General features: G+C 44.9%; 1 long non-coding RNA gene across 1 annotated transcript in view; it reads left to right on the top strand.

Moving 5' to 3' along the window:
- The window catches only part of LOC138566042 (uncharacterized), a 423332-nt gene that overhangs the window by 352795 nt on the left and 49090 nt on the right, over window positions 1-21447 (top strand). Inside the window, exon 2 of the long non-coding RNA XR_011301809.1 lies at window positions 13089-13177. This is a non-coding gene — a long non-coding RNA (uncharacterized lncRNA). The remainder of the gene's footprint in view (window positions 1-13088; window positions 13178-21447) is intronic.

Genomic DNA, 21447 nt, shown 5'->3' with positions numbered 1-21447 from the left:
TGATACCTGAGGTTGTTCCACATCCCAAATGTCTGTGCATGGTTTATGGTGGATACTGAATAGTTTCTGAAGGGAGGAGGATTAATTGATCTAATAAGATGCAGTCACTTTAAACCCATAAAGGGTGAAGGAAAAAATCATTTGGAAAGATGTGGGAGTTCAGAGTATGCACCGTATTTGCACCCACAGAAGGACATTCAGCCAATCAGGTGGCTGGAAATGAAGGTGAGAACACACAATGTGCCCCCCGTATTTCTCCTGCCAGCTGAGGCCCTTCCCTGGGTGCTGCCATCTTTATTGTGGCGAGAAAATAGAGTATCTCTCTTAGTTACCTCCCCTTACATCCCCACTGTTCCCCTGACCCCCAAGGAATCCAGCACCCTTCTCTCACACCCTCCCTCCCCAATTCCCTACTAGACCGGAGCTTTCTGCTCTGGTCCTGGTACTCCCTTCAGTCCTCTGCGCTCCCGAAATTGAAATAGAATGTTACTGGCTCTCTTATGAGATTGCCTTACCAATTTCTCAGGAGACCCCTGTGTCGTGAGTTTATTCAAGAGTAGTTGTGTTTCATTCCTATAGTCCTGTTAGTAAGTGCTGTTTCTGTGGAGATGCAGAAATTGCCCATATTGTAGGTTCCTTTTCCAAGTCATATCGCAGACGTGCGTTTCTACCGATGGGTTTGTGATATGGTCTTACCCACAAGTCAGTGTTCTTTTTTGCTTATAGTGATATCCAATGAAATAAAATGTCTGTGTCATTAATAGTAGATGTAAACCTCTCCCTATGACTTTCAGAGGTTAGTCTTTGTAAAAAACATTTTTATTCTTAACACATATAAAAACATATTTACTGCACTTCACGCACATTTTTGTGTCCTTGTGATTGCCATGTATTGGTCTATGTAGGTTGAGCTCCTCATGAACGCATACGTAGAGGCCCTTCAAGAACAAGCCTAATACTCCTGGATAAAACAGGAACAGAGACATTCTGACACACTTCCCACACAGGACTACTTGCCAGACAGGTGGGATGAACCCCTATCCCCACCTGTTCATATATGATCAGACATTCCCAAGATTGTCAGGGTAACTCTTTGCTACCTATTCTCTTTAGTCCGCCTACCATGCCACATGCCCTGTGACAAAGTTCCTTTGACACCCTAATGGAATGAAACCTGTTGGTTCTTTTTCAACATACAGTGAGGTGGTACATCACATTATGAGAGTGGTTACATCCAAGAATTGTCACTCAGTTTGTGGAGAACCAAGTTTAGGATTGCCACATAAAGCATTCTAACATGATATACATTAGTTCTTGAAGATTATTTTTGTTTTTCTACGTTAAGGGATTTGGACAAACTCTTTATGTACTTAAGGTTCACTTGCATATTTATGTTATCACATTCCTATGTTTTTGTTATTCTACATTATAATTTTTGATGTATTGCAAAGTGATTCTCTCTATGTTCAAATTAAATGTCACTAGTAATACACGTGCACAGTTGCACTTTACTAAAATGTGTTACTTTGTTAAGCAGAATTGTTATATCAATAGGGAGTACTACTTTCTGATCGATCACCTGGATACTGAAACATGTTTTGCCTGTTTACTCCAGTACATTTACCTGATTCCCGGTGTTAGGGAGAATTCTCCAAATGTGCTAATTTCTCTTACCTTTTGAGACCCCCAGAAACTTTGCTGAATTTCTGGGATTTGATTTTTTACCTGGGAAGAGTGTGAGCCTTTTTTTCCCACTCTTCATGGATTTTGTGTGTTTTACTTTTGTGTTCTTTGGTTATGGAGTTTTTAAAGCAACTCCAGTGGCATCATCTTTTTCTATGTGTCACACAGCGCCTTCAGTGCAGTGGCACAGAGGTGTCTTTCAGACTCCCTAAGGTTTAAATACCTTCCCTGAGACTGGCTACTGTCTCCCAGGGCACGTAAAGCTAAATTGACTTTACGTCTCTTTAAATTTACTGACCCAGCACACCCTATCTTACTAAAGAGTGCTGGAGGGGTTGCTTAGCTTCCCCTGATTCAAAACACTCATGTAACAGTAAAATGTTACCTTTTCCTATTTTAAATGGCTGGTGGCAGTGGTTTAGATGAACTACCGTGATTTTTCCCGACCGCTAACAACGGTAGCTCAAAATTAGGGGTAGTCATGTTTTTCAATATGGCGCCCCAGACCTATCTGTAAAAACAGACTCTGGTCATCTTTTTTCACCATTTCTTTTAGGAAAAGTCCTTCTTGTGTGTAACTCTGCATGCCAAACCAGGTTTGGTTCCTCTGTTTGTGCCCTTTGGCGGGCTTATGTGCTGAAGCCCTCCTCTGGTGCCAAAGTGTCTGGGGTGGACAGGATGTAAGGGAGGTGCCCGAAACTCCCTGTGCTTAGTCTCCTAGGAGACCTGAATGCACTCCGATGTGATTGGCCTGCTGACTGTCCAGCAAGGACAGACACCCTGCTGGGTGATTGACAGCAAGGCTGAATGAATGGGGAAAACTGTTTAAAAGCAGGTCTCTGGGACATGGAAACCAGAGTCGAACACTGGAACGAATGAACCAAAAAAGGAGAGGAAGGAAGAGGACTGCTGCAACTCCTGGATGACCGGTGAAGCCCTGCTGCAGGCCTGAATTGCCTGGAACTCTGACGACAGAGAAGCCCTTCAATGTTAACTTCTTCCCTTGAGTTTGGTGGGAACAACCAACTCGCAAGCCACCTGGATACCGTCCTATTCTGGTCGAATTTTCTTCAGAGTGCTGTTGAAAACCGGATAGCCAGAGGGAAGGAAACCAGGGGGACTTTAAGGCACTCACAATTAAACTGACGTCTTGCTTCAGCTTTTGGCCTCTTCCCTGGGCAGTGCAGGAACCTCCCGACATCCTCCTTCTTGTCCCCACGACTGAAGCACATGAACAGCAATTTCTGCTTGAACTGCCAGGAACAACTGCCTCATCTACAGCTTTCTTCGTTTAAAAGGGTACTGTGCAAATGCGGTCCGGAAATCTTTTCGGCCATCGAGAAAGTGCGTGAAACTTTCCTCAACTCCGAAGTCTTGTCCTTCCCTTAACATTCGTCAAACTTTTTGCCTAGCCAAATTCTTTAAAAATCTGTGGCAAAGACTTAACCATTATATACCAGAACGGTGCTTGCCTATACAAAAGACTCTGAACCATTGACTTTGGCCCAGGCCTGTTCAAAAGTATTGGTGGTTGTATTTAACTGAAACCCTTTGCCCTGCCTATGAATGTATTTGGGCTGTCTATTCTTATAACCTTGTCTTTTCCTCTCTTTTCTATGTAACCGAAGTGCCATTTTGCTCCTACTTCATTTTTGAGCTAACCTTGTTCAGTTACGTACCGGTTGTATTTCTGTGGTGCATTAGTGTGTGATATTGAGCTGCTTATGCTGGTGTAATGTTTTATAAATGATTGAGTAAATAAATGTATATTCTTTTACTAAAAAACCTTGACTAAGTGTATATTTCAATCACCGTTTTGGTTGGTCCTAACTTGTTCTACTGCTCACTTAAACTCTTGAGATAAGTCTGGCTGCTCATCCATCGCTACTACTTTACTGTGTAGTACATGCTTGTACCAAGTGTGAAATTGTGCTTACACTTGGAGTCCTAATTGCCTGTAGTGGTCCCAAAGGGTTCTGCAGGTGATTCTGACTAACACTGGTGTACAGCGGTGAGGATAAAATATACTTGTTACATTTAGAGTGCTATTTTTACTTTTGCTCAAATAATCCTCACAAGGCTAAGCAACACTAGTAAAGCAATTGTTTTATCATGACTGATATGGAAAGCTACAGACAGGAGACCCTAGTGACTTTAACTGTTGATCAATTGAGAGATATGTAGAAAGCTAGGAATCTCACTGTAAAAGGCAAAAAGGTTGAATTGATAAAAAAATTGTTGGAATACCAAAGTCTAAGGAGTGGGTCTGAATCACCTGCAGCAAATGTGGAAAATGTTGTTGAGGATGATAATATTTCTGAGAGTAACTCAAATGTTATGGATGAGTTAGAGGAGGAAGAAGAGTCTTCAAATGTAGGCCCTGTTTTACCTCTACCTGCTCATAGGCTTCAACCTTTGACCACAGGGACCCCACCAGGTCCAACATTAAGTCCTGAATTTGTCTGTTTAGAAAGAATGAGACTTGAGTTAATGTTTAAAGGAATTCAAGCTCAAACTGAATGCAAACACCAAGAACTTAAAGGCAGAGAGATGGAATTGAACCATGCACTAGAGATGAAAAAGTTGTCTGTTGAAACTGGTTCTTTCCCAGAGTCTTTTAGGTCTTCCAGTCCTAAGAGGCCTTGCATGCCCAAAGATGCAGTAGGTATGTATGAGGTTAAGCTTGATATTTTGGATTGTTTGTCTGCTTTTGAATATAACCATGGGATTCAAGACATTACAGGGAATCAGTTGATTCCTTGCCATTTTTCTATTTTTCTAGGCTCCCCCCTGTTGCAACTGATGTGGTAATGCAGTTGGGGGATATAGACAGAAAGGAGTATGAAACTGTGAAGCTAGCTTTGGTAGCTAGATTTGGGAAGACCTATTCTCAGTATCTTCAGAGGTTTAGAACCATACAAAAGCATGATGGTACCCCTTGTGCTACCTGGGTGACTGAATGTTTGAAAAACTTAGATAATTGGGTTAAGGGTTACAGAGTGAACACTTATGAAGGTTTATGTTGGAGTCTGTTTATGATGCCTCCTCTCCTGAGCTAAGACAACACTTGGCTGACTCTTTGTCACGACCCTCGCCCAAAACCCCCTCTGGGAAACCCATTGGCCAGGAGGAGTCAGGACTCGGGCCTCTAGAGCCTGGCATCCTAATCAAAAGCCCTCATGGGGCCAGTCCTGGCACCTATGGCGCCAGGCTCATACACCATGAAAATCAATGTGCTTGGGAACTACTTTGTTGTATTGTCAGCCAACATGGAGGCATCCACATAGCTTGGTTCCTAAGAACCAAGCTATGCGGTCTAGTGTTTTGGGTGTGGTAGCCTAGGGACTACTTTACCTGGACTATTTTGTTGGGGCTATTTAAACCACACCCGAGCAAGACAACACGCTTCACGTTACTTTGCAGCTTGCAACGTGACGCTCTAACCGTGTCCAGCTATTCCCTCGAACCTCGGAGAAGCAGAACCTGCAAGGAGATGAAAGGAACATCATTTGCAGCAGCATCTTACCTACAGTCTTCATCTTTAAACACTCGCAGCTACTGAGAACAGTTTCCTTGAATCTGCATGCCTCCCGGACAGAACGACCTGAAAGAGGAAGATAGAGGCAACATTAAAGAAAGCAGTAGAGACATTTACAAATTACGGACTGCTCAAAAGGGTTACCTGGCTGGTGGCCTCTCGGCTGGCACCACTCCGGACATTCCACTCACGCTGAAGAACACTGCGACCTACAAGGAAGGAAAACACAGGTTAGCCAAGGCAAGACTTCGCAGCGCTGCGCATAGCGCTTACTTACCGCATGATAGCGCTCTTAATGCGCCATCATTACCAGCAGGGCTCAACCAAGCCAGTTCGCCGCACTGAAGCTCTGCATACCTAAGAAACAAAAGACATTTTAAACAAAGAAAGGCATGCAGGATAGCTGCAAAACTAAAGAACAGCAATAAGACCTACCTGAACAATATCAAACGGGCCGGCGTCAGTGAAGTAACTGGACCACACTCACCCATGAAAGACAACTCACCCCTACAAAGAAGGCAGGACGGAGAGCACGCCCAATTCTACCACAAGGTGAGCAGAGGGCGCCAGAGGGACTGAAATCATACCGGGCTGTAGGGAGGATACTTACCCCAGTCGGTCAGTCTTGAACACAGTCCTCCTGTATTTTCAGGCAGAACCTTCCCTGCAGACCACATCAGGGCAAAGCTGAGAAGCATACCAGCAAGTAACCCGGCTGGGTGGCATCCCTGTGGATACCAGGTGACCGTAACACTCTAAGGAAATTGATCCCAAGAAGTTAGCAAGGGCTGCTGACTTGTGGGTTGGCAACAGGGCTACTCACAAGGATTCTGGGGTAACTCAGAAGAAGGAGGAGGGAAAGCAGCACAAGAAAGGAGAATTCTAATACCTCCAATCCAAAAGAGGGCCACAAACATAACAAGGGTAAGCCACAGGGAAAACCGAATCAGGCTAGTGTACCTTCTGGGGATAAACCAGAAGGAGTCAGAACAAACCCTGATTCATCAAAACATTTGGTAAATGTTATGCTTGTGGGTCAACTGACCATGTGAAAGGGGATCCCAGATGTAAGGGTAAACCTTCAGGGGTCCACACTGTCTCCTTAGCCTTCTCCCCAGTGGATGAAGTACCAATGTCAAGTGGAAACTTTCACTTACTGGCTGAGGAACCCAGGAAAGTCTCAGCCAGTGTCTCTTTAGTGTCCCTGGGTCTGTGGGAACAACAGAATTTATATGTGTGCAACTCTATTCCAGACAATACTAAAGAGGCAAAGACAGTGTTCTTGTCAATGGTCAGGAGACCCCTGCCATTCGAGACACTGGGGCCAGAATCACTGTAGTTGATAAAACATTTTTCAAGGTTGAGGATGTTGCAAAGGCACCCAAAATCCTAACTAAGCTTGCTGGAAGCCCTGTCCAAATCCTTCCAGTTTCCAGCTCTCATTCATTCAGTGTAATGATATGACTGTCAAAATACCTGTAAGTGTGCAGAGTGAAGTACCTGGGAGAGTCCTGTTGGGGAATGACTTAAAAGGTCTTGGAGTTGTATCAAGCACCCCCCAGTCCTCCCAGCAAAAGGAAACAGGAGCAGACTATGAAGGCCAGAGAGAGTACCTTAAGGGGCTCTCCAGAGGAGATTATAGAGGAAACTATAACTCCCAGTCCACATCACTTACTGACTTCAATTTCTAGGAAGAAGGAGGAAAAGGGGCAAACTAAAACCTCCAGGGAGAAAACAGAAGGCACTCATGTGCTACCAACAAGGACATCCCCGAGAGGACTGTCCAAAGTCACACCTATTACTCCTACACCAGCTGAGGCTGAGTGTGTGGAACAACCTTGTGTGGTTGAATCAGCTGCTGAGGAATCAGAGCTGGAAGTGGACCTTGCTCCTGTTGGAGATCTGGATCCTGCAGACCATCCTGAGCTGCAGTCTTTACTGGCGGAAGGTGGACCCTGTAGGGCAGACTTCAGCAGAGGTCAAAGAGAGTGTCCTGCTCTTGAAGGTCTTCGCCAACAGGCAGCTTCCCAGCTGGATGGGCAAGAGCCAGGGAAGCATAGGTTGTACTAGGAAGATGGCCACTTCTACAGTGAACTGACTGAGTCTATCCCGGGGGACTACAGAAGACTTGTAGTGCCTCTTGAAAGCATACTCCAGTTCCTAAAATTAGCCAATGAGATACCTTTGGCTGGTCACTGAAGGTTTAAGAATACCAAGGAAAGGTTCTCTTTATATTTCTACTGGCCTAAGTTGGGGTCTGATGTAGATAAAGTATGTAGGAGCTGTCACACTTGCCAAACCACTGGCAAGAGTGGAGCCAGGAATTTGGCACCCTTAGTGCCTCTCCCAATGGTGGAAGTTGCTTTTGAGAGGGTAGGAATCGAGACTGTTGGTCCCTTAGACCCTCCCACATCTTCAGGAAACACGTTTATCCTGGTTGTAGTAGACCATGCTACTAGGTAACCTGAAGTGATACCTTTGAGGACTGTTACAGCTCAGGCTGTTGCTAAGGCCCTACCTGGTATTTTTATGGGAGTAGGTTTTCCTAAGGAAGTTACCTATGGGTTGGGATCCAATTTCATGTCCCACTACATGCAGGCCATGTGGAAAAACTGTGGAGTAACTTACAAGTTCTCAACTTCCTACCATCCTCAGACAAATGGATTGGTAGAGACGTTCAACCGTACAATGAAGAGCATGATAGGTGCTTTAGAGGAACCCCTTAGAAGAAAGTGGGACCTTCTACTCCCATGCCTTCTCTTTGCATATAGAGAAGTCCCTTAGGAGGGAGTTGGATTTAGTCCCTTTGACCTTCTTTCTGGCCATCCAGTTAGAAGCCCTTTGGCCCTAATTAAGGAGAGTCCTTCTTCCCCCAAGCCAGTGAGAGTCACTGACTATGTGATAGGTCTCGGGAGGAGAATGCCACACATGATGGCAGAAGGATCTGATAACTTACAAGCTGGTCAGGCTCTGCTCTAACATTGGCATGACCAGAAGAACTACATGGTTGAGTTTATTCAAGACCAGAAAGTTTTAGTTATGGTATCTACAAGACAGAGTCCCTTACATGATAAATGCATAGGACCCTTCAAGGTTGTGAGTAAACTTGGAGAGGTCAACTATCTGGTGTATTTAGACAATCCTAAGGAGGCTCCCAGAGTCTTTCACACCAACCGTTTAAAGGCTTATGTCTCAAGACTAGAAGTTGGCGCTTTGCTTCTAGCTTCAGCCCAAGAGGAGGAGGAGAGTGAAACTCTACCTGACCTACTCAGAGGCCAGCCTTTAGTTGAGAAAGTAGAAGGAGTGAATCTCTTTTCTAACTTGAAACCTGAACACCAGGAGGAGTGCAAGTTTCTGTTAGATCAGTTTGCCTCCCTGTTTTCACTATCACCAGGCTTGACCCCTTGGGGCCAGCATGATATTGAAACCGGTGACTGTTTACCTGTCAAAAACAGAGGTTACAGGATTCCAGATCATGTAAGATCAGACATAAAGGAGGAGGTCAACAAGATGCTTGATCTCGGGGTAATAGAGCCCTCTACCAGTCCATGGTCTAGTCCAGTAGTTCTAGTACCAAAGGCAGGATCCAAGGAATTGAGATTCTGTGTGGAAAATAGAGCTCTTAATGCAGTCACCAAGACTGATGTCCACGCTTTACAGAGGACAGATGAACTGGTAGATAAACTTGGTTCAGCCAAGTACCTCAGTACATTTGATCTCACTTCAGGCTATTGGAATATAGTCCTGACAGACCATGCCAAGGAGAAAATGACATTCTCCACCCCAGCAGGCCTTTACCAGTTTAAGGTAATGCCTTTTGGACTAAAGAATGAACCTGCTACATTCCAAAGGATGGTTAATCAAGTTCTGAATGGGATGGAGGACTTCTGCATGGCATACTTGGATGACATTGCAGTGTTCAGCCCTACTTGGAAAGAACATTTTGACCACTTAGGACATGTTTTGCAGGTTCTTGAGCAGGCCCATCTGACCATAAAGGCTAGTAAATGTCAAAATGGTCAGAGTAAAGTGGTCTACCTTGGACATGAGGTAGGAGGAGGTGAAATCAGGCCACTGCCTAGCAAAGTACAAGCTCTACAAAACTGGGCCACCCCTACTACTCAAACCCAAGTGAGAGCCTTCCTAGGCCTCACTGGTTACTATAGGAACTTCATAGAGAACTATGGGACCATAGTGTCTTGTGTTGAGAGTCGTGAAGATATAGGAGACCTCCGTCCCCAAGTGCCGCACAGGGAGAATCACTTATTCACTCCCTGTGCAACCCTTGAGGCCACAGGTGGAGAAAATCCGGAGCCGGAACCGAAGTACTAGGAACCCCGAGGCAGCTGTGAAAAAAGGCAATGATTATATACCAAGCAGACAGGATACTACATGCATTAGCCAGAAGACAATCAGAGTCTTACCGGGGATCTGATGAAAGGGATGGTGAACCTGAACGGGAGGATGGTTCCGGGACCCACGTAGGCAAAGGACCCATCCTACGGGATAGGTCTGGATGGTCTTCGCCAGTCTCCACCTGGAGAGTGTCTGTATTGTAGAAGGGCCCCAGGTAATCAGATGGCAGCCACCAACTGGAAAGTGAGATTACCCGTGCAGAGGTGCAATCAGGGAGGCCCAAGAGAGGTCCGTTGCAGAAAAAGGTCTGAAGCCAGGAAGAGCCGTCCGAACCAAATGGAAGAACAAAAACGCGATCCAGAGGAAGTCCGTAGTTCAGTCCGAGGTCAGGAGCCGTAATGAGCAAAAGAGCCGAAGTAGCAATAGCCCAGCGTGATCCACAAGGAGTCCAGAAAACAAAAGCCAGGTCCAAGGAAGCCAGGTAAGCAACTTGGGTAAGTAAGCCAAACAGAGTTTCCAGGTAAATCAGCTGTGAAGCGTGGTGTACCGGCACTGCACTGCTTAAATACCGTCTACTTCCTGGTCACATGACACTAAATGGAGTCACGTGACCGCGAACCTGGGGCACGTGACCGTCTCCTCGAGTCACGTGATCGGGCCACAACGATACGAGCGAGTGTGTTACTGCTCGAGCGGTGGCCTAATCTCCATGGCAACTGCCAATGGAGAAACGGCCGCAACCGCGACTGTAGGGTGTATGGCGTTTGTCTTGCTAGCGCGCGAGCCAAACTGGGTTGCCTGCGTGAGCCCCGGGAGACAGGTGAATGGGAGGGACAGGTTACAAGACTGGGTGACGGGACATGGCCGGAGGAACGACCCGAAGGCATGACACATAGCTTCTCTCTTGAATGTGATCTCTTCTCCCAGGTTTCCTAAAACGGTCAGGTGGAATGAGGAGTGCGCTCAAGCATTTGAAGGCCTAAAGAAATCCCTTTGTTAAGCTCCAGTCCTAAGAGCTCCTGACTATAACCAAACCTTCATTGTGCAGACAGATGCTTCAAATACAGGTATAGGTGCAGTCCCTAGTCAACTGGATGAGAAAGGTGGGGAACACCCCATTTGCTTCATCAGCAGGAAGCTGAAGGAACCAGAAACAAGGTGGGCAACCATTGAGCGTGAATGTTTTGCTATTGTATGGTCATTGAAGAAGTTTAGACCATACGTGTATGGATCTACTTTTGTGATTCAAACTGACCACCAACCCTTGATATGAGGAACAAAGAAATTAAACAGAAAATACGAAAAAGAAAAAAAACTAAACAAAACAAAGAGAAAAAAGAACAAGGCATTAATAGAGGAAGTCAGATCAGTGCGATCAGAGAAATTTTATGCCAAGTAGCAGTAAACTGAAAAATGCAATATCTGCTCGAACTGCCAGGAACAACTGCCTCATCTACAGCTTTCTTCGTTTAAAAGGGTACTGTGCAAATGCGGTCTGGAAATCTTTTTGGCCATGAAGAAAGTGCGTGAAACTTTCCTCAACTAGGAAGGCTTGACCTTCCCTAAACATTTGTCAAACTTTTCGCCTATCCAAATTCTTTAAAAATTTGTGGCAAAGACTTAACAGTTATATACCAGAACTGTGCTATCCTATACAAAAGATTCTGAACCATTGACTTTGGCCCAGGACCAGAATTGCTGGTTGTATTTAATTGAAACCCTTTGCCCTGCCTATGAATGTATTTGGGCTGTCTATTCTTATAACCTTGTCTTTTCCTCCCTTTTCTAAGTATCTGAAGTGCCATTTTGCTCCTGCTTTATTTTTTAGCTAAACTTGTTCAGTTACTTAACGGTTGGATTTTTGTGGTGTATTAGTATGTGATATTGAGCTGCTTATGCTGGTGTAATGTTTTATAAATGATTGAGTAGATAGATATATATTCTTGAGTAAGTGTTTACTTGAATCACTGTTTTGGTTGGTCGTTTGTGTAACTTGTTCTACTGCTCACTTAAACTCTTGAGATAAGTCTTGCTGCTCAGCCATCGCTACCACTTTACTGTGTAGTACAGGCTTGTACCAAAGGTAAAATTGTGCTTACATTTGTAGTCCTATTTGCATACAGCGTTCCCAAAGTGTACTGCAGGTGATTCTGCTTAACACCCGGTACACAGGGATTTCTGGTGTAGCAGGCATATAATTTGAGAAATGTGTTTGTACTTTTACTATTAAGAAGGCAGTGCCACTCAAAGCATATCTAATACATGTTGCAATCCCAACTCTTCACAATAAGCATATAGGTAAAAACGTCTGATATCAGAATCTCAGAAGAGTCAAATTTGATACCTATTATTGAATCAAATGAAAACAAAATGCAGGGATGGACCAATGCATTCTCTTTCAAAGTCCCAAACGATGGTGCAGAGTGAAATGATCGGTAAAGAAAACCCCACTGACAGTTCATTCTCAAAACAAAGGGGTTAAAGGAGCACTTTAAACTTCATTGGCTGAAGGAACAGTTTACATGGAATGCAGGTCTTAAATTGATCTCTTATATAAAGGGCCATAAAACTCCTTGAAGCATGGAACACATAGAACAGTTTACATCTCTAGCTTGTAGTAGCATTTACAGAAAACAAATCCTATTCACATTTAATTGTTGAATGTTATATGTTTTCAAACATTAGGCACAGAGAGTCTGTCTTAAAGTGGGCTCCAGAAATGTCCTAAAAACACTGGTGTTATTGTCCACATTTCCAGATGAAAGTTGCATTTTAAGAAAACAAATCGTGTTCACAGATAACTGTTCAATGTAATATGTTTTCAAAGTTAGGCAGAGGCAGTCTTATGGAGGGCCCTGGTAGTCAATATTGAGTTTTCCCTGCAAAGAGACTACAAGTCACCAAAACATATTGTTGGTATTTTCCATTAAATTGCAAGTTCCCTTATGTTTCATTTTCACAATTATATTGAAAATGGTAATTATTCACCAGCATTTTGTCAATTCTACTATTTGTCTAAGAAATAGCACAACTCCTGCATGGAACTGGTTCTGACTTTATTAAGACAAGTAAACCATAATTTTAATTGCACAGATTCATCACAGCATTGCTTCAGAAAATGATCACTTAAAGTCTTCACAAAGATAAAAGATTTATGCATTCATAAAATCATAATTAAGTATCAAAATATGGCTAATTGCATGTTAACAATGTAGCGAATGTAAAATCTACCTACAACCTGTAAAGTCCAACATTAGCGTACAAAATGTAAAAATGCATGGTATTATTAGGTTCATAAATCTAACAGAATGTTAATTATTAAAAATGAATTAATCTAAAAGTGTGTCAACAGTTTATTAGTTTGTGCTTTCAATTGCTGAATGCCATTTATCCAACGCTCATGGGAATGTAACTCTCAACTGAAAATATGAGCGCTTATTTTAGATAAATAAATACTATCCTATAACAAAGTCATCTTTCTCTCTTTCTGTCTCTCTCTCTCTCTGCAAAGGTTGTGTCAGGTGCACGTTTGCTAGAGCGGCCCAGCTGTGTTGCAACGAGAGAATAAACACTTCTGATATGACAAAAGAGTGACAAAAGGTGACAAAGAGGTGCTCTGTTACAGTTATTATTATAATTATAATTATTATTATTGTTATTATTAAGGTGTTTATTGAGCATGGACCTAGCTTTGAGAAGCAACAGTGCTCTTTACAAGTTATTAGGGGTAGCACACGGTGAGGGGGGAGGAAACAATGGTATAGGCAGTGGGTGGGCAATTTGATAGCCAAGATACCTACAAGCAACTAGGGCAAAGAATGGGGGCAATTTACCCTGTCCCAGGTTAGGTGGGGAGTGGAAAGTGTGTGGACCTAGTTAAATTACAATCAGAACAGCAGTAACAGATGCATCCCAAGGTTGGCCAGCCTGGCATTTGGAGACATATACTGTTTTGGTTTGCGTCCAGCTTGAATGCCACCATCATTCTGTGGGCCCATTGTCTGCATGGGGAGAGGTGGACAGGCAATGGATAGGATCTGTAGGGGGTGCTGTGTTGCAGACAGGCTCAGCAGCCTTATGGATGCAGTCTCCGCCCCCCACCCTTGCCACCCTCCCCACCCACCTCCGCGATCAATTGATGCAGGTATTATACTATATACCGTTAAGAATAGTTCTTTGAAAAAGTTGGTTTTCCTCTACAGGATAGTCTATCAGAATGTTATACAAAATGTTAAAATGATCATTTCCAAATGCTTGGACCAGTAACGAGGTCCCTAAAGAAGGGTGAAGCAAGGTTGAATGGTGTCTCAGTTGATGTGACATCTTGGCTCCCTTCCATCCCCTTGTTCTACAGTGCGGCCAGATGTCATGTTTTAGTCCAGAAATAGTGCCCTTCTGCTGCTGATGTCATAGGCAAAAAAGTAAAACTACCAAATTTTGGCACCATCCCTCTTGCTAATTGAATCAACCACTAGTCATAAGATGTTGCTATTCATAATGATCCATCGCATGGAGTTGATAAGTAAGCTGTGGGATGTTTTTACCCATGCATCCGAGCACTACCACAAAAACTGTGCAGTACTGGCATGGAAAAAATCATGATGGCCAGAACTTCCCAGAAAATGCACAGGGAAATGCATGAAGAATAGGCTGCCACCCATTTTTGCCTATGTTGTGAGCACAGAAGGGCACAGAACCTAAAACCATTGTAAAAGGGGCAATGCTGATTGCCAAAAGCAACCCATAACTGGTGGAAATTCGTTTTCTTCAGGTCAAACATGGCTAACTTATGGGCACAAAATTATTTTACTGCAGAACTACACCAATGCCATTTGTTGAACCTGGACAATATACTTCCATGTAATATCTCTTGTTTGAAATGATTGAATTCAAGACTGATCCAAAAAAATTGCATGCAGTACCCGCTTTTGACTGAGGGTGGCGATAGCGGTCTAAACTCGGACAGGGAAACTGCATGTCAGGAGTTGCAGGAGAGGCCTTTACATCAAAGGCTGGGAGTTAATTAAAATCTTAACCACATGCTGTTCCCAGAAGACAATCTGATTTAATTAACAGGCCAAAGGCTGGGAAACCTCTCACCTCCAGAGATTCACACCAGGAGTTAGAATCTCACATGACCTCTTGATTGATAGAAGGCAGACTGGCTGGGAGCCTCCTGGAGACCACACAATAGGCTCTTGCACTTGAATAGAATATGTTGATTTTGACTGTTTCCTGTCAACAAAGGCCTGCCTGCCAGAAGACACATGTGATCACTGACCCACCCAAGTCTTGGAGGCGGACTCCAACACTCTGAGAACTGAATTGAAAGCAAAATATATAGTTTATAAAAATACTGATAACTCTTTGTAATCAAATGACAGGAATGTATAACTTTGAGAGCCTTAATTTAAAACATGTACCTTCGATTCAAGCCCAAACTCCAATTTGTGTGATGTTCTGGGGCAAAACCCCACCATTTATTGATACTACCGACTCTGTGTTTAAGCTAGAGACATGGGAATTTACTGGAGTATGTATGGACAGGCCGTGTATATGTGTATAATTTTTAATGAAGAACCAAGGTTGCATAACCCACTAAAATCGAAAATAAGTTGCCATTTTTGAATGCAAGCCCTCAGGAAGAGCAGAGTTTGAACAGAGTATACCTCATGTGATAGGTAATATGTACATGCAATGACAAACCACTATGTATGTGAGAAATGTGTATTTTGATCAAATATATATTTGTGTGCAATTTGACAGGGGAGTGACCTTTCTGCAAGCCATTAAATGACATCATTCTGACACACAATCCTGCTCTCCAGTGAGAACGCAAAGAATTCTCCAACCTATCAGAACTCTGAAGGGGTTGGGACTAGAAAGATAGCCTCTCCACCCACTTCCAAAACACATAAAAAGAGACTGCTGGGACAGGTAGAGACATTCAAATCCAGTTGCCGCAACGCGCTCTGCCGGACCATACAACATCCAGAAGATACCAGATTCAACACTTAGACTTTAAAACTCCAAAGAACTTGATTCAGAACTCAAAGCAAGGGCCTAAACCCAAAAAGTGAGAACTCTTCTCAGTAGGCCTCGGCATCCAGCAAACCTAACAGCGGTAGCAGCATCCAGGAGCCGTGCAGATCAGCGCTGGGTCCAGAGAAAGCTGTGCAGAAAGATCCAGAAGCAGTGCTGTACCCAGAGAAAGCAGAGCAGTATCCAGAACCAGAGGCCAGAGATCCAGAGTGACCCAGACCGCTGTTAGCAGAACCAGAGAGCTGACCCAGATCACTGTGAAGTGCCGAGACCAGAACCGGAGTCCAGTCCAAAACCTGACCAGATCCGTGGGGAGGCCTATTTCAAAATATATTGTGAGTACCTAGCAGAACTGTGCAGAACCAATCTCTTAGTTAAAATAATATAATTCAATCTATTTTAAATCTAACCAGGACTGCCTCCTAACTGTCACCTGTCATTTTCTAGCTGCAAGCTGTAACCTGTCGCTTTGAACTTTTAAAATTTAAAATCTGAAAAACTACCTTTATTTAATCGTCCGTATCTCTGGAACCGTTTGTGCTAGGAACTTGGTCTAACTTTCCTCTGAAAGCTTGGAATCTCCGCTTTTCAACAAGCTTAGAACCGACTTGCTACTCCTTATACTTTTGCCGTAATCGTGATTCACGCATTCGCGAATTTTGCCACGATTCGCGATTTGGTTAAAAATCCAGCCACGTGTGAAAACAGCAGCTTCCTTGCTTTCCTTTGCCAAAAATTTGTTTAACCTGCTAGTTACCCCTAGATCCTTGCTAAAGTAAGCCTGAACTAATAATAACTAGATACCACTCACCCTGAACCTCCTGAAGGGAATTAAAAGCATTTTCAGCATATTCCTCACTCCATTGCCAGCACATATAAAAGCATTTTGGGCCTGTGTTTCAAACTTCTTTAGTCTAAGCTTGCTGGGGTGAACTGAATTACATTTGATTGCATTTCTAAGAACTGTGTGCTCTCCCCTTCATTTACTTACATTGCATAAGGGGGCGAGTGGATTGCCAGAGAAAAGTGATTACATTGTTTTGTTGAAATCATATTGAGTATTTTCTGTATTGCATTTTCATTCCACCTTGCATCCATTTGAAACCATAAAAGTATTGTTGTGATCTTATCCATCCTATAACCACTCATCATTGATTATAAAGAAGTGTGCTAGTGCCAGACTATCCATTATTGATTACTGCTCAGATTAAGTGTGATATTCAATTATTAATTTATTATAAAGTGTGATATATATATATATATATATATATATATATATATATATTGTTTAAATTCTCAAATAAACCTTTTAACTTGCAAAACAGAACTACTTATTGGCTCAGTGGGGCCAGGGGGATTCCAAGAGAGCGGTGTTATATAGGGGTAGTCATCCAGAACTCATGAACTGGACATAAAGATATATCAATAAGGGTTTCCATTCAGTATCCCAGACTAGGCATTGACTTAGCTGTAGTGTTGAATTGAATCCTCTTACAAAGTGGGGGCTCGAGACGGACGTTTGGGTTAGACCTATCACTTGTGCAGATTAATACAGTGTGCCAGCTGACCAGATACACATATCGGGTCGGATCACCACGCTGTGTTACACTGTAAAGCACTCCTCAAAGGAACGCTCTAAGGAACAGGTCTGTTTTGCAAAAATAAAATACAAACTTCTGTAAGTCAGGAAGGAACTCAAATTCCAGAATGACGACCTTGGTAGATATGAAAATAGCCAGAGAACACTTCTTACATAAGCTATTTGTGAGAGGTGAGTGGACTCATCAGGACCAAACGGTCTGGTTGCAGACAATCGCGCAACAGGTCACTGAAACAGGGTCAGATACATGGGGAGATCAGGGTCCCCTACATGTGGCCCTGAGTGAACTATACATGGCCCCTAAGGCCAAGGATGAGCACCACAAGATTGCCAGGGTAGCGGCATATTTAGATTTACATATGGGAGCCATGCAGGACAAATGTGCTGAAGGCCAGGATCTGGCGAGTAGGCAACTGCTGGCACTACAGAAGGCCCAATCTGATCTGGACTCTTCTGAGCAGAGGCTGCTCAGGAGCCAGGAGTCAGAAAATGACAGCAGACGGTACATCACTAAAATAAAGGAGGATATGGATGTGCTGCAACAGGAAAAGGCGGACCAGGATACCAGATTTCTGGCCTTGCAGAAGGAGTACCAAGAAGGTTTGGACTCCCTACTGCAGAGCCAGAAAAAGCTGGAGCAACAGTTAGACTTCAATAGGGCATGTGCTGAGCAGGTAGTCACCCTGCAAAGCCACCTAGATAGGGAGAAGGCAGAGAGCAATAAACTGATTTTGAAAGACCTGGATACCCAGGCAGAGTTTGACCAGGAGCGCCAGAAAACTGGTGCCTTCCAAAGGCAAAGGGACGACCTGGCGGCACAGATGCAGGCTCTTAGTCAGGAAAGGGATACCTTAGGCCAGGAAGTCTGCCACTTAAAAAGGAAAATGGAAGAAAATCACCTGGCCCTCCAGGGACTGGGTGACCTCCAAAAAGAACACCAGAACTTGTTAGAGCACACCAGGAGGGTGGAGGATGCTCTGGCAAAAAAGGAGCAGGCCAATAGGGACACAGCTCAGGAGGTAACCCTCCTGCAGCAGAGACTGGCCCAGTACTCCAGGACCAATCAGGAGGCACAGAGAGAAAATGAGGCTCTCTATCAGCACAATGATAGGCTCCAACAACAGGTAGCGATGCAGGAGCGACTGATAGAGTCTATTAAAGCCTTAACTGAGGAACTGAAGGCGCAGGCTCTTGCATTGCAACAGGGAGCAGGGGCGGATAGAGACCAGGTTCGCTGGGAAAGGGAAACTCCTGAGCGTAACCTCAGGAGCCCTAGTACCAGAGGCCTTTATCTCTCTAAGTCCCTGGACTCTGCCACCCCCATGTCCCCTGGCGCACATGAACACCGGGCCACAGGGATGGCAGATTACTATCCAGCCAGAAGCATGGGGCTCATAGGCCAGTACCTCCCAGGAATGGATGGGCGGGCATCCGGGTATGGGCACCCAAGCACAGTGCAATTTAGTGGGGAACCCCAGGAGAGTAGGCCCATTAAGGGCATCCTGAAAACCTCTGCCCAGTTAGGTCAGTGGGGGGGGGTACCCATCAAATCCTGGCAGCAAGGAGGAATCTGAAGACTCCTCTGAACGGCGCAGGACACAGGAGACCAGGTCCCCACACTCTGCCAGCCAATCCCAGGTTCGCAGAATCCGGGAAAACCTGGAAGATCAGACAGGAACCTCTGGGAGCAGTGCCTCTGAGTCAGAGGATGAATGGACCAGGGTTACCCGAACCAAAAAGGCCAATAAGGCAAAAAGGGCCTTGCTTAAGGACCCTTTGAAGCAAATAAAGGCAATAAGGAGTGTCATCACGCCTTATCACAAGAACGCCAAGTATTCTGTTTGGGAACACTTGGAGCTTTACGAGCAAATGATGGAGACTTTCCATTTGAAGGACAGCCAAAGCTGTATTCAATATGTAAAATGGACCTTCTCACCAGAATACTCCAGTTTCTTTGCGGGGCTGGAGGACCAAACTCATTTAAGATGGTCCACCTATAAGGCGGCCATCTTGAAACATTTTTCTGTTCACAGAAATCCTCAAGAGGCTCGCAAGGCAGCCTACAATTTGCAATGTGGGGAGGATCAGGCCCCACAAGAATTTGTGCAAGAACTGAAACGTGCCTTTGCGTAGACCCCCAGAAGGGTGCACACAGACAGCAGAGAATTTGTCAATACATTTTTCCATGCCTTGCCCAAATATATAATGACCCAGCTCGTGAGAGATTTTCATGAGAAAAGATCTTTAGACTGGGTCATTGAACAGGCTACCCAGATCTATGAGGTGCAGAAGCCCATAGAAAATAAAAATAACGCACCGAAAAACCCCAAAACCAACAGCACCCCTGCTGCTGCCAAGGTGGCAGAGGTAAAGGTCGCCCCTGTGTTAGATTTGGAGATGGGGGGGCCTAAAAACCTACCTGCACCAAATAATTCACAGCCCAGAAGGCCCTCGGGCCAGTCACAGACAGGGAGTCGAGGAGGTAGTCCCACAAATGGGGTCCCCCGCTCCCCTGACTATGTAAGTCCCCGCTACAAGGGAAACCGACCAATCCTGGGTTATGTGTGGACTCCTCCAGCCCAAGGGGGGGATCCAGCCAAGCACCTGACCCGGGGAACTTCCCTCCCAACTTCCCCCAGGAGGGCAGAAATTCTCCAAATCCTGGGCAGAACTTTTTCCCCAGGTATCCACCCGATTTCCAGCCCCAAAATCATCCATCCTTCTTTCCCCAATTCCCTGAGCCCAGACAACCTAATCCGGGAGAGGGGAGGCCAAGGGTGGAGGGGTACCAAAATCTTCCCAACCAGGGGTACTACCAGAGAAGGGATAGCTACCCTTCCTGGGATCAGCCCAGGGGAGAAAATAGAGCCCCGTATCAGCCTGGGCGGGTTTCACAACTTGAGCGCCAGGTCCAAAATATGGCACGAGATTTGGGTCACATACTGAGGGCTCAACAGAACCCTCAGATGAGCATGCCACCACAGAATGCACCAAACTCGGGACCTGGTGCTCCAGAACAATGATGGGGGCAGCACCCCGATAACACACCGGTTCCCAGGGAGGAGGCACAAGGGGAAGGGGAGTGTAAAGCCTTGGAGGAAGCTTCCTTCCCAACTTGTAAACAGCCCCTGGAAAACCAGGAACCGGAAACAAAATCTCCTACCCCTGAAAGCCTGCCTCCCAAGGAGCAGAGGGGGGGTAGGAGAAATAAAGGACCCAAACAGACCCACTTTGTGGAGGAGGTACAGGTCTTCCAATTTGAGGGAGAGGGATCCTCAGAAGATCCTGGGAAAAGGATCTTCTCCTTCAGAGATGGGGGAACTCCTCCCAAGGAAAAATGGGTCCCAAGGGATGTCAATTCAGACTGGGGAGATATGGAGACTGAGCTACCACCGCCCATCATCTCATCCCAGAACCCACAATACCGAAATCCCCTGGTTCAAACCCATCCTGGTGACTGCCTCCAAGAAGGGGGGGTGGCCCAGAACCGGAACCAGGGGAACCCACAATGGCTCTGATCTCCAGTTGCCAACTTTTTCTTTCAGATTCCCAAGGCTCTCCACAGAATTCTGCCCAAATCTCTTCTCTCGCCATGTCCAAAACCAGAAAGTTAGCCCACCAGTTGTCCAAAAATGTGCATTATCTGTGCCCCCTTGAGGAGAAGGAGGGAAGATACTATTCCCCGGTACAAGTACAGGGGCAGGGTACAATTTTGGCACTGGTGGACACTGGATCCCAAGCTACCCTTCTGTCCAAAAGGGCCTTTGAGGAACTAAATGCAGGAAGGGGGAGAATTACCGAATTCCTCTCACCTCTCTTCCTGGACAACTGCAGAACTTTGACGGGAAGGAAATTCCCGTTGAGGGGACTGCAGACTTGGACATTAAAATTGGGCGACACAAGGTGAGACACCCAGTCATAGTAGTGACTCCAGAGGGCACCCCTTGTTTACTAGGGAATGACCTCCTGAGAAGGTTGTCACCCCTAATAGATTGTGTAAACAAGGTCCTCTGGACCCAGACTAGCCGACCAATAAAATTAAAACAGAGTGTCAACCATGTTAGTTTAAACAGCACCTGCCACATGGTTGAACAAAAATCTGACCAAGTACAATTTCACTTCCAGAACAACCAAATTCCAGACGTGACAGTAATAGCAGTAGGACAACAGACTGGTGATGGGGGGTCCTCTCTATTTCTGAAAATCAACCTTCCTTCCAGTTTAAAGT

Source organism: Ambystoma mexicanum, chromosome 2p (genome assembly GCF_040938575.1).
Source record: "Ambystoma mexicanum isolate Mex_15411 chromosome 2p, UKY_AmexF1_1, whole genome shotgun sequence".
NCBI classification, from domain to species: domain Eukaryota; kingdom Metazoa; phylum Chordata; class Amphibia; order Caudata; family Ambystomatidae; genus Ambystoma; species Ambystoma mexicanum.
The sequence above is the reverse complement of the archived record's forward strand: the minus strand, read 5'-3'. Positions and strand labels throughout refer to the sequence as shown.